Raw genomic sequence first — 14,668 nt, 5'->3', positions numbered from 1 at the left:
TGGATTTCCATGCGGTCCCGTACGAAGTACTTATTTCAGCCAAATTGAACTTGATTTTTCGATCCAAAAGGTTCTGTGTGTTTTATTGGGCTGGGCGAAGATTTCCAAGTAAATGACCTGTTTCAGATCGCTTCAAAACAAGCTAGGGAAGCATAACTGTACTACGGGCGTATGTTCGCGGTTCGCCCGCATGATCGCAATCCGGCCGCATGTCTATTTTTCCCACGGCCATACTTTCAGCCGCACATGTCCAGCTGCGTACGAACTACGGCCGGACATATACGTAGTGTGAACATAGCCTTAAAGGGGTTGTCCAGCTAAAAAAAATTTTTTTCTTCTTTTCAAATTTACTGGTGTAAATTGGTTTACGTCTGGACCTAGACGCTGCCTGTCTTTCATATAGAATGAAGCTAGAACACCACAATTCTTCTGGGAATGGCGCCTTATGAAGAAAAAAAACAAATCTAACCACAAATGAGGTATAACTAGAGTTAAGTGGTAGAAGCCTGAAGAGCTTGTGGAAAAGTGTGACAGAAAAACAATGGGGAAGAAGGCAAAATGGAGAAGCAAATGAAATAAAAGCACTGTGCATACAGCTCTGGGTACTTTCAATTACATTCTCATGGAAGTGAAAAACCGACTCGTTCAATGCATTTTACATTTAACTGCGAGCAATCAAAAAAATAAATCTTTCCTTTTCAAGATTGTGTTCTTTTGATGGAATCCATAGGGGGGTCCCCTTATAAAGTGCTGTGTGGGAGGGAGGTACACAAAGCCCCATAATTTTTAACGGGATTTGGGCACTCTCCTTCTGTTTCCTCCTGTTTTGAAAATCATTTCCCTTTCGATGCAGAAGCGGTTGTGTATTCCTGTGACCCCAGACTCCCTCATCGAAAAAGAAAATATGAAGCCAAGCCGCCTGTGTGAGTCACTCGCAATGTTAATAAAATAATACGGCTTTTGGCTTTTGTACAGCACTGTTTACACTAAAAATATATTTCTCCTTTTTTTAAGCGGCAGAGTAATATTGTTCGGGGAAACAATCGGCATGTAGATATTAGCATTATCATCTATTAATGATGAATGAGACGTAGGGAATGGGCTAGGTTTCTGTCGCGGACAACCAGAGCAGGGACAAGGAGTTTTGGTGCCCTGGGCAGAGAGGGCAAATGGCGCCCCCCCCCCCCCCCCCCCCCCCCACACACACACACACACTCTCACATACACGCAAAAAAAGACATATATACACATTTTTAAATACAATAAGTTCAGGTTCACACAAACATAAAATCTCGCTATTTGAATGCTGATGGTTGGAAAGGATAGATGCATAGGCTGCATCCATCTTCTCCAGCCACTAGGATTGTATTGTAGTATTAATTATGCAACTCTGTGCCCCATATAGTAGTTGGGCCAACCCCTGTGCTCCCCTATATAGTCCCCACATAGTGTATAATCTCCACACAGTATAGCCCCCACATAGTGTATAGTACCCACATAGTGTATAATCCCCACACAGTGTATAGTACCCACACAGTATAGCCCCCACATAGTGTATAGCCCCCACACAGTTTGGTCCAACATAGTGTATAATCCCCACATAGTATAGCCCCCACATAGTGTATAATCCTCACACAGTGTATAGTACCCACATAGTATAGCTCCCACATAGTGTATAGCCCCCACACAGTTTGGTCCAACATAGTGTATGAGCCCCACATAGTATAGCCCCCACATAGTGTATAGTACCCATATAGTATAGCCCCCACATAGTGTATAGCCCCCACACAGTGTATAGTGCCCACACATAGGGGGACATGTATCAAGGCAAAACTGCGTACTTTTTTGTGGAAAGGGGCGATTTGCGAATATTGTATTCGCAAAACGGCCATTTGCGAATAAAATATTCGCAAATCGTCCCTTTCCCCCCGAGTACGCGGGGGGGGGGGGGGATGTTGAGTGGGCGGAACGGGGGGCGCGGACTCAGAGTCCGCGCGATTTATCATTTTTTTCACATATTGTTGCCTAGACAACAATTACCAGTTTACCCATAGGAATAAAACTTAACTTTTATTTAATTATTTATTTATGAAAGCTCAAAAACGTGATAAATATATACAGTGCTATATATTTAAAAATAGTAGCGTCTGAAAAAATGACCAAAGAAACCGGGCTTTTGTCATACAGTAACAGTGTAGATTCAAGATATGCTGTTCAACGTATAGTAGTGGCGATAGTAGTGCGCACTTATGTGCTGACTACATATGGTATCGAGTGACTCGTATTATTACACTTTATTGATACAGCAATGAAAGGAAATATGACAGTGTGTGGCTACAGTTTTGTTCAAATGATAGGGATAACTTCACTGTCCAGACCGCCGGCCAGTCTTGCAGTGGTTAACCCGTGGGTATCAGAAGATGACACTTGAATCTGCATCAAGTAGTAGCCTCAATGGTATTGTGTGTAGAACGTGTGTTCAACACGATACTTGATGATTAATAATAGTAGCTAGATATTAGTTTATCGTGTTAACAGTACAATCAATAGTGATTTGAAGACACTGGCCGCATGATTAGCTTATCAAGGTAAGCTGATACATTGTAACGAAACAGGAGAATAAGGAGCGCACTATATCGATTTGCCGCTCTAACTGGCGATATTCGCCCAGTAAGGATAGCTGGAACACTCAAGATTAGTGCTTATTGGTAAATAAAGTTCACACACTGTGACATAGCAAGAGGGAGAGAGCACTGTATCAGTTCGCCGCTTGGTTGGCGATACTCGCTCAATAGGAGTAGCCACAACCACCCGAGGCTAGTGCAGCCGGGTGATTGGGGTACACCGGGATGATCGTCGGGTAATAAGCCCGCGATCACGGTGTATCCCGTTCTCTCCTCTGTCTTATATGTCTACACTGTTATTAGTTGCCGATATATACTTCGGCTCTAAGTATTCATAAGCTCAGGATATCAGTGGACAGACGCTAACTATGTTAAAATGTCATGCCTTAGAAGACCTGACTAGTTTCACCAACTTCGTTGGCTTTCTCAAAGGAGGCATATAGTGGCGGGGGTGGAGCCAAGAGGTGTTTATATACTTTTTTTCCCCCGAGTTGCAACAGTCTGCGCCTATGTGAATGAGGCGCTATATCGAGGCTTGGATAGATGTCACTATCATGTCTATGATTGGTGGTTGGTGAGTAATTTGAATTATGTAAGATGGCGCGTTGATTGAGGACGCCACCCTCTGGCCGTTACTGGACATGAGGTTGTTTACTGCGCATGTCTTGGCTCTTAGACAAAAAACCGCAAACAGAAGGTGCTACTGCGCATGTCTGAAGACTTCATCGATTTGACAGGCATTTGGGCGGATTGCGCATGTCAGAGGACTTAGAAACTTTGTTGTAAATGGAACGTGACTGCGCACGTGACTACAACAAAGTTTCTAAGTCCTCTGACATGCGCAATCCGCCCAAATGCCTGTCAAATCGATGAAGTCTTCAGACATGCGCAGTAGCACCTTCTGTTTGCGGTTTTTTGTCTAAGTGCCAAGACATGCGCAATACGCAACCTCATGTTCAGTAACGGCCAGAGGGTGGCGTTCTTAATCAACGCGCCAACCTACAGGATTCAAATAGTTCACTTAACCACCAATCACAGCTAAGATAGAGGCATCTATCCAAGCCTCGATATAGCGCCCCATCCACATAGGCGCTGACTGTTGCAACCCGGGGGTAAAAAAGTATATAAACTTCTTTTAGCTCCACCCCCGCCACTATATGCCTCCTTTGAGAAAGCCAACGTAGTTGGTGAAACTAGTCAGGTCTTCTAAGGCATGACATTTTAACATAGTTAGCGTCTGTCCACTGATATTCTGAGCTTATGAATACTTAGAGCCGAAGTATATATCGGCAACTAATAACAGTGTAGACATATAAGACAGAGGAGAGAACGGGATACACCGTGATCGCGGGCTTATTACCCGACGATCATCCCGGTGTACCCCAATCACCCGGCTGCACTAGCCTCGGGTGGTTGTGGCTACTCCTATTGAGCGAGTATCGCCAACCAAGCGGCGAACTGATACAGTGCTCTCTCCCTCTTGCTATGTCACAGTGTGTGAACTTTATTTACCAATAAGCACTAATCTTGAGTGTTCCAGCTATCCTTACTGGGCGAATATCGCCAGTTAGAGCGGCAAATCGATATAGTGCGCTCCTTATTCTCCTGTTTCGTTACAATGTATCAGCTTACCCTGATAAGCTAATCATGCGGCCAGTGTCTTCAAATCACTATTGATTGTACTGTTAACACGATAAACTAATATCTAGCTACTATTATTAATCATCAAGTATCGTGTTGAACACACGTTCTACACACAATACCATTGAGGCTACTACTTGATGCAGATTCAAGTGTCATCTTCTGATACCCACGGGTTAACCACTGCAAGACTGGCCGGCGGTCTGGACAGTGAAGTTATCCCTATCATTTGAAAAAAAAAATCACAGAAATACGTCTGCAAATGATCGCTGACATATATATTATACCTCACTAATAGCAAAAAAATCACAGAAGGGGTATATACTACAATCTAAAACTTGACTTTTAATAAATATTTTATAAAAAACATAGCCCCACAAAACAAACAAAGAAAGAGAGGAGCCCCCTATCAAATAACATCCTCCTCACAAAATAAGGCAACCAGGTGATACAATAATTTAAGGTAAGAGTATTGCAAACTTTCTTACCTATTAGATGAATAGGATGTAGTATCACTCCAGATGTTTAACAGGGAGAGGACAATTGGTTAGTGACAAACAAAAAACATATGGAGACAGTTGGGCACAATACTTAACCCTATCAGTCCCTCATAGGTGAGTGTTAGATCTAAAGCCTACTCCCACAGGGTCTATGGAGCACTCGCCCTAAAAAGAGCGACCCCTACCCCGATCTACCCCTTGGTCAGTCCCTATTAGTCCCTTAAAGAAAAAAATCTAATGCCCCTAAGGTCTCCAACGCGTTTCCTCCAAACACTGGATTCATCAGGGAGAGATATCCATAGGCAATGCAACAGGACTATAACCAAAAAACATTAACATACACAAACAAAAAGTTATACCCGGGCTAGTGAGCCTCTAAACAAAGGGGTATCAACTGATTCAGACAGTGGTCTGCATATCAGATATATGCCGGCTCTCACCACTCTCACTGGCGGAGTCCCGGGAGGTACAGCAGTGGCTCCTCCAAAGGAGCTGTACCTCCCGGGACTCCGCCAGTGAGAGTGGTGAGAGCCGGCATATATCTGATATGCAGACTACTGTCTGAATCAGTTGATACCCCTTTGTTTAGAGGCTCACTAGCCCGGGTATAACTTTTTGTTTGTGTATGTTAATGTTTTTTGGTTATAGTCCTGTTGCATTGCCTATGGATATCTCTCCCTGATGAATCCAGTGTTTGGAGGACACGCGTTGGAGACCTTAGGGGCATTAGATTTTTTTCTTTAAGGGACTAATAGGGACTGACCAAGGGGTAGATCGGGGTAGGGGTCGCTCTTTTTAGGGCGAGTGCTCCATAGACCCTGTGGGAGTAGGCTTTAGATCTAACACTCACCTATGAGGGACTGATAGGGTTAAGTATTGTGCCCAACTGTCTCCATATGTTTTTTGTTTGTCACTAACCAATTGTCCTCTCCCTGTTAAACATCTGGAGTGATACTACATCCTATTCATCTAATAGGTAAGAAAGTTTGCAATACTCTTACCTTAAATTATTGTATCACCTGGTTGCCTTATTTTGTGAGGAGGATGTTATTTGATAGGGGGCTCCTCTCTTTCTTTGTTTGTTTTGTGGGGCTATGTTTTTTATAAAATATTTATTAAAAGTCAAGTTTTAGATTGTAGTATATACCCCTTCTGTGATTTTTTTATCCCTATCATTTGAACAAAACTGTAGCCACACACTGTCATATTTCCTTTCATTGCTGTATCAATAAAGTGTAATAATACGAGTCACTCGATACCATATGTAGTCAGCACATAAGTGCGCACTACTATCGCCACTACTATACGTTGAACAGCATATCTTGAATCTATACTGTTACTGTATGACAAAAGCCCGGTTTCTTTGGTCATTTTTTCAGACACTACTATTTTTAAATATATAGCACTGTATATATTTATCACGTTTTTGAGCTTTCATAAATAAATAATTAAATAAAAGTTAAGTTTTATTCCTATGGGTAAACTGGTAATTGTTGTCTAGGCAACAATATGTGAACATATCCTCATTACCTCCCAATAGGACAGGGATCAACCACCCTAATCGATTTATCATTTTTAACACTAAAAGATACGTCAAAAACCTACTTTCACCTTTGCACCGACGCGCACGGGATTTATGTAGAGGCAGTCCTCCTCTACATAAATCTCCGTAGCGCCGGAGATGCGGGGACATTTATTAAGTCCGGCGTTTTTTACTGTGTGGGCTATACTGTGTATAATCCCCACACAGTATAGCCCACACATAGTGTATAGCCCCCACACAGTGTATAATCCCCACACAGTATAGCCCCCACATAGTGGATAGTACCCACATAGTATAGCCCCCACACAGTGTATAGTGCCCACACATAGTGTATAATCCCCACACAGTACAGCCCTCACATAGTGTATAAGCCCCCACACAGTATAGCCCCCACATAGTGGATAGTACCCACATAGTATAGCCCCCACACAGTGTATAGTGCCCACACATAGTGTATAATCCCCACACAGTACAGCCCTCACATAGTGTATAAGCCCCCACACAGTATAGCCCCCACATAGTGTATAATCCCCACACAGTATAGCCCCCACATAGTGTATAATCCCCACACAGTATAGCCCCCACACAGTGTATAGTGCCCACACATAGTGTATAATCCCCACACAGTATAGCCCTCACATAGTGTATAAGCCCCCACATAGTGTATAGCCCCCACACAATGTATAGTGCCCACACAGTATAGCCCCCACATAGTGTATAATCCCCACACAGTATAGCCCCCACATAGTATAGCCCCCACATAGTGTATAATCCCCACACAGTATAGCCCCCACATAGTGTATAATCCCCACACAGTATAGCCCCCACATAGTATATAATCCCCACACAGTATAGCCCCCACATAGTGTATAATCCCCACACAGTATAGCCCCCACATAGTGTATAATCCCCACACAGTATAGCCCCCACATAGTGTATAATCCCCACACAGTATAGCCCCCACATAGTATATAATCCCCACACAGTATAGCCCCCACATAGTGTATAATCCCCACACAGTATAGCCCCCACACAGTGTATAGTGCTCACACATAGTGTATAATCCCCACACAGTATAGCCCCCACATAGTGTATAATCCCCACACAGTATAGCCCCCACACAGTGTATAGTGCTCACACATAGTGTATAATCCCCACACAGTATAGCCCCCACATAGTGTTACACATACCACCTACTGTGCCTAAACATTGCCGCAGACCTCAGTATATTGACATTAAAGAATACAGGATACAATACAAAATTTAAAAGGTCAATAAACAAAATATATGAAAAACAACAGGATATAGATCCCAAGACAGACAAAACAATCACGTGATGCATCTAGTTATTTAGGTTATTGATTATAGATACTAGACTCGAGTTACTCAAGGCATAATCAATATAGGATAGGGTAATACATCCCAGAGTACAAATTCAATACATATCTAACCAACCCAGCACAAATAACAGTTCTTGTGATTGAGAGGCGGTAAAGACATCGGCAGAAGAGATTTAGTGGCCTAAGGATGGATTAGAGACCACATTAAAGGATTACTCCGGGGACTAAAAAATTGTTTTGAATACATTCCTTTAATAAAGTTATATTACTTTTTATTAAAATACATATTTTTTTCTGTATCCAAGTCTGTCATGCGGGATACAGTCAGGAGTGCTTCTGTATCCAAGCCTTCCATGTGGGATACCATCAGAAGTGCTTCTGTATCCAAGCCTATCGTGGGATACCATCAGAAGTGCTTCTGTATCCAAGCCTATCATGTGGGATACCATCAGAAGTGCTTCTGTATCCAAGCCTATCATGTGGGATTCAATCTACTGTGCTTTTGTATCTTATCCTATCACATAGAATACAATTTACTGTGCTAATGTATCCAAGTCTTTCATGTGGGATACAATCTTCTTAGCCTTAGTCAAGCCTATGATATGGGATTCAGCATGCTGAGCACTGTATCTAAGCCTATTCTGTAAGATACATTAAACCAAAAGTTATCAACGTCTATTATTTGGGACTGTAAAGCCCTGTATACAAGTCACGTTGGATACAACCTTGTATCTAACCCTCTAAGGTTTGATACACCTAGGTTTCCTCAGAAATTCTGTAGTTAGGGGAGGGCCCTCAGAGCTCTTCCACAATCATAAAAAGATGTAGGCTCTTCTCGTGAGTGCACTTCAACTCCCAGCATGCCCTACAGCATATGAGGTGAAATAGCAGGGTCAGGGGGGGAAAGACAGGAAGGAGCGGGGACAACACCAATCACCCTAGCCCCGCAGGCCTTTACCGGCTCTGGTAGAGGAAGCACAAGAGCCGCACCGGTCATGGCCGCATTCACCCTAGCTCACCTGCACCTCCTCATTGTGCAGCTCCTCGATAAGCATGCCAATGGGATACTTCCCCATCAGCCGCCACCATATGGCCAATCTGTCGCATGTTAGGCTGTCATATTACAGCGCTAGTACAAGGCAGCTCAGCCAGCCACCTCTTGCTCCTCCGTATCCATACCTGCTGGTATCTAATGCTGCTCTGCTTCAAAATGTCTGCTGGAGAGAAGTGGTGCCATGGCCGGTTTTCTCTGGGGTTTTCTGTTTTCTCTGGGGTACTTGGACACTTGTAATGACAGCCAAGAGTGGCGTTTCCCACCCCCGGACACACTGGCACTGAGCCCTGTAATGGGTAGCACAAGGTATGGGAGAAATGAGCACAGCATGCAGCACTTAAACGTATCAGAAGACGTCTGTGGCTTCTGTTATGCTCAGCCAATCGCGGCTGAGCAGCTGATGATGCACTGGAGGGGGCCAGCATAAGGGCCTGAAGAGTGACGTAATCGTCCCAAGATGGCGTCCGGGACTAAAGGGGTCGACAGTGATTCTTAGAGTATGTGGTATTACACTTCTGGGCCAGGCGTCGGGGGCAGTAGAGGATTATAATGGGTCAGTTTCGGGTGGCAGCCCGGGGCCCTAACTCCTGGGGGGCCCATGGCCACTCAGACTTATACTTTCAGTGGTGTATTGTATTCTGGATAGAGTTCTGCCATGATTTGCAAAAAACGCAGCATTTTTACAGCGATTTAGCACAAATCAGGGCATCATTGCATTATCTGTCCTGTACTATGAACACCACGCTAGTGCTGCCATAGTTACAGTGGGGTAGGGGGCCCCGGCCTGGTTAACAGCCCATGGCCTATGGTAAAGTTAATGTGCCCCTGGTCAGGGGGTGGAAACATGGGGAAGGGGGCCATTCACATATATAACACACATTACAATGTAGTATAACTTACTGTAAGTAGTGTGTAATTTAGTGAAAAAAAGTTTTACACTGCACTACCCCTTTAACATTTCAGTCAGTTGTACAAGCCAGATATATAAAGGAAATTCCTGCAGTGAATTTACCGAGTAAAAAAAAGAGACATTCACTGATTTCAGTTTGAACTGAAGGCAAGGACACAGGAGCTTACAGCGGATCTCTCCGTCTCCTTACTGAGGCTCATGTGTGGCAGCTGCACGACTCTTCGGCTGTAGTATATAATCATTTTGTCCTTGCTGTAATAATTGTTCCCTCTCCCCTCTAAGCTTTTACATGTAGCTGTGAGCAGGGCAGATAAGGACCTGGTAATATTCCCTCTAAGCAGGGAAATACGCAACAGCTTTAAAAGGGGAGTCCTGTGAAACAAAAAAATGACAGGGAGGCAGAGGGGTGCGGAAACATAATAATGTAACAAAGTATACTCACCTGTTCCCGGGCTCCAGTAGCACCTCTGCTGTTTTTTTTTTTTATGGTCCCCGGTTATCATTTTCCGTTGTTATCAGAGTATGTCATGTACCTGGCTCCTCCAGCTGCAACGTCATGGCCGGCTGATCGATTGCCCACTTAGCCAGTCAATGACTGGGGTGGTGTCCCACCCCAGTCACTAATTGGCTGAGCGGGCAATCTATTAGCTAGGTATGTGAGATTACAGTCGGTGGAGCTACAAGGGATTGGTGGCTGTCAGCGAGACCCAGGAGCGGCGCTACGCGGCATAAGGATAGGTGAGTGTACTTTATTATTTTTTCTTCACCCCCCTGCCTTCCTGTATTTTTTTTGTTTCTTGGGACTTCTCCTTTAAATAAATATTAACATGTAGTGGGAGATTTATCAAACATGGTGTGAAGTGAAACTGGCCCAGTTGCCCCTAGCAACCAATCAAATTCCACCTTTTATTTTCCAAAGAGTCTGTGAGGAATGAAATGTGGAATCTGATTGGTTGCTAGGGGTAACTGAGCCAGTTTCACTTTACACCATGTTTGATAAATCTCCCCTATAGTACCCTAATTATTACCTATAAAACAGCCACCTAGCATTCAGGGAAATAATATTAAGCAGCATCTAGGTCTGGCAGCATTAAGGGCGTTTTACACCCCAAAAAATTAAGACATGTCATTTTATTAAAAACTAGTGTTTATTATACCAATATAATAAAATATGACAAAAAGTGTCAATACAAAAAGTACCAACTAGGCAGATTATACCCAACTGAAGATAGATCTTGTTCTAAAAGTAGTAAGATATTATGGTTGCGGCAGGATGTCTATGAAGGTGATGTGACTAGGTAATCGCGCTCCTCCACACATGTTTTGTGGCTTTAATTAGCCAATAAACATGTGGGGAAGGGGTTGGGACATCCTGCTTTGCCACAGCCATGTTGGCAGTGATTGGCTTGCTGCATCAGGTGACCTGGGTGTATATAGAGCCAGGTCTTCTGATGTTCGATTCACTTGCGGTGTGTTAGCTGATAGGGACGGCTGCTGGAACAGGGACGGAACAAGTGGAGCAAGCTTTTAAAAAAAAAAAAAAAACACCCAATAGTCCTTTTCAGGACCAGTAGTCTGTCAGTGTGATTGGAAGTGTCACTGTCGTGAATTTTTTTTTTTGCAGAAATCAATAGTCCATGTGATTTTAAGAAACTTTGTAATTGGGTTTGTTAGCCGAAAAATGCATTTTTATCATGAAAAAGCAGTTTGAAGCTCTCCCCTCCGTCTTCATTGTTCTCCTATGGAGAGAGCTAAATAAAAGACCAAAACAGGACAACAAAGAGTTAATCTACAAATACCTCACCCTTTATCTCCTTTGACAGTCACCACTGACCTCTCTGACCTTTGATTACAACTGTCACCCAGCTCTGTGCCTGTAATCCTCTGTTATCTGCTTTCTGCTGTCGGCTAACTCCCTCCTCCCCCTCCCCTCTCCCTAGAACAGACTGGGTACTTCTGATGCAAAAAGTCAGAATTTCCAGATTTTTTGCAGTGGATGGAAAAGAGGAGGGAGGGAGGGACCTGGGAAAAGGCTTTTTAAATGCAGATAATGGCATATTTGGCTAATAAACCCAATTACAAAGTTTTTTAAAATCGCCTGGACTATTGATTTCTGCAGAAAAAAAAAAAATACGACAGTGACTCAATTCTTTGGGCAGAAGGCGGATTGTGCTTGAGAAATCCTATGGATTCAACTGGACAGGCAGAATTTCAAGTGGACTCTGTGGCATGACTCCGCTTGAAATTATTTGCTGATTCCGTAGTGTGAACATACCCTAATACTGCCCTGTATGCAGACATGTTATTGTGTCACTTTAAGGGGTTGTCCAACAAATCAAATTATTATTTAAATAAAAGTTCCCAAAAAATTATTAATTGCACAATCTGATGCATTTACCCTAAATGTGGCTGCACTAAGAGAGTCATTATAATAATATTAAAAGTGGCGCTCATTTGGCAGTGGTTGGATTGTCATTCAGTATACCAATGGATGCATCATACAGAATCGGCTATCAGAGGTTACAGTGGAGGGGCAAATACCCGAGAGGCGACTTACTATCAGTCATAGCAAACAGTAATTCAATAATGTAATGGCTGCCCATCCAAAGAAAACAAATGATAAAGAGGAACAGGATAAATCACCTAGACAGAGCCATACAATCCCCACTAGAGCTGACCTCAATAAATCACACCATTGAAATACACAAACCTAAACACCAAACATCAGCTAAAGAAACTGAACAGATCAGTCAGTACACTGTGAGGCTTGGATAAGGAGCCAGACAGAAGAAGAGGCAGGGAAAGGCGCAAAAGCATACAAATAAGCTGAGCGGCAATACAATACTCATGGAAGCCGGCAAGGCCGAAGAGGGGCGGCCCATGATACCCCAGAGGGGGTCCCCAGAGGAGGGGGAGGGAGGCTGTTTCAGTGCACCTAGGGGTGAGGGACTGTCCCCAATGCACCAAACTGCCTAATTAGCATAACAGTAAAGCAGGATGCTCTAAGCTGCTCATATATTCCCTTTGAGACTGGACATACTGTAAGTAAACCCGAGAAACAGCTGTGTTTTGTTCACAGCAGTATATACAACAGCCTATGAGTCAGATATATAAGGTGTTGGTATAATTAGGTGTATATAATTAATTCATGTGAAATGCAAAAATAATTACAATATGTGTGAAATCCCTGATTCAGAATCTGAAGGAGTTTGATAAATATGCATGAAAAAAAGTCTCTGAGTTCAGATTTGTGTGAAGTTTACAAAAGACAATATTTTTTTTCCGATGTAATGCCAGTTATAAAAAATGATGTGGTTTGAAAAAAAAAAAAAATAATAATAATAATAAAAAAAATCTATTCTTACTGCCTTATAATTAAGCCTATATTAGTAAATAAAGTTATCTTTCAATCTTTTTCATGGTTTCCTTCTGCAAACCGTCTGCTCTGTTATCTTCATTGCGCCACATCCTGTCTAGTGTACATCCTTTAATAGACTTCCTGTTCCCACTATATACCCTAGCTAGGATTTTAGCCAGCTCAATCAACCAACCCCCCCCAACCCCGCTACACCTTTTCAATTAAGCGATCTATTACACAGAGCAATAATCGGGCAAATCAGGCAAGTTTAAAAATCATAACTAGTTATAGTGGATATAAAATAATAAAGTTATTACTTACCTGTCCAGGCTCCCCTGGTGCCCTCCAGCCTTGTTTCTGTGACTCTACACTCATGGCAGCCCGCTCCGGGACTTCCAAACCTCTCTCTGAAGTGACAAGCAACTCAGCCACTCTTCAGTGGCTGCTGCGCTGTTCTGTCTTGGCCAGTGATTGGCTAAACGGCCTGTCACTTCAGAAACAGGACAATAGGGGTGCTGCAGCTGCAGAGACCGGGGAATGCCATAGACAAAGTTGGTGGACACTAGGGCAACCTGGACACCTGGACAACCTGTAAGTATATATTTATTGTTTTACACGAAAGCAAGATCTGCATGGACATCGCTGACAATGTCCATGCAACCCTTGGTGCACGATAGTCAAGTCAAGTAATAGGCTCTGTAAGTCAGTGCCGATCTAGCAGCTCGACGCTCACTTACCCACAACATTGTGCCATGTAATATGCCCCTTAAACCCTACCCATCATACCCACATGAGCCCTCCACATATAACCAACTATAGAGGGAAGGAGAAAGAACTGGCTGAAATTCTAGCTAGACTGTAAAAACAGGAAGTCTGTTACAGGATGTACACTGGACAGGAAGTGGGGCAAACACAGCAAAAGAAAAGCCCAGAAGACCACAGAAAGGTGGTAGAATCATTTCATTTGCCAATATACGTTCATTTATTAGACAGTTAAAAATAAGTTTCAACATTAGAAAAAAAAAATTAGTGAAAAAACTACAATTTGCAAGTTATAAAATTATTAAAGTATGATTTACTTACTGCTAAAAAAAAGAAAGAGACCAAATATATTAAATGGAATAAAAGCAAAAAAAAAAAATCTAATTGAATTCAGAATCTTTTTGCAGTTATCTTCTCGGCAGAGTAAATTTATGTGTCGGATTCTGCAATGTCAAGTCCTGGTACGATCTTGTAGTTACACTGTCAATAAAGCTTAGTGACCGATGAGCACAAGCACCTTAATGATCACACTAGTGGATATGTTCTAATGTCCAACATGATACAAGGAGACAGAGGGAAAAGAGTTGACAAGAACAGCAGTGTTCTTGTAGTAATTGACATTTCTCCTATGAAATTTCCTTGCTATTATCCAGCGCCTCCTTCGATATCTGCCAGTTTCTGTCCCATCACATATACAATAGAGATGTGAAAATGGCATCAACATACAGCCAGAGAACATAAATTGGAACATAACAACCATAAATAAGTCTGTAATACAGTATAAAATGAATCATTATTACTCTTCGAGTTACAGGACACAATGCCATAGGGAATATAATATATCATATATAGACAGACTGAATCCTGGTCAGGGTGGTTTCCTTAACACATAACATGTAACTCATTACATTTCTGGGACATTTCTGGATATTTAAG

The sequence above is a fragment of the Dendropsophus ebraccatus genome, chromosome 7, assembly GCF_027789765.1.
Source record: "Dendropsophus ebraccatus isolate aDenEbr1 chromosome 7, aDenEbr1.pat, whole genome shotgun sequence".
NCBI lineage: Eukaryota > Metazoa > Chordata > Amphibia > Anura > Hylidae > Dendropsophus > Dendropsophus ebraccatus.
The sequence above is the reverse complement of the archived record's forward strand: the minus strand, read 5'-3'. Positions refer to the sequence as shown.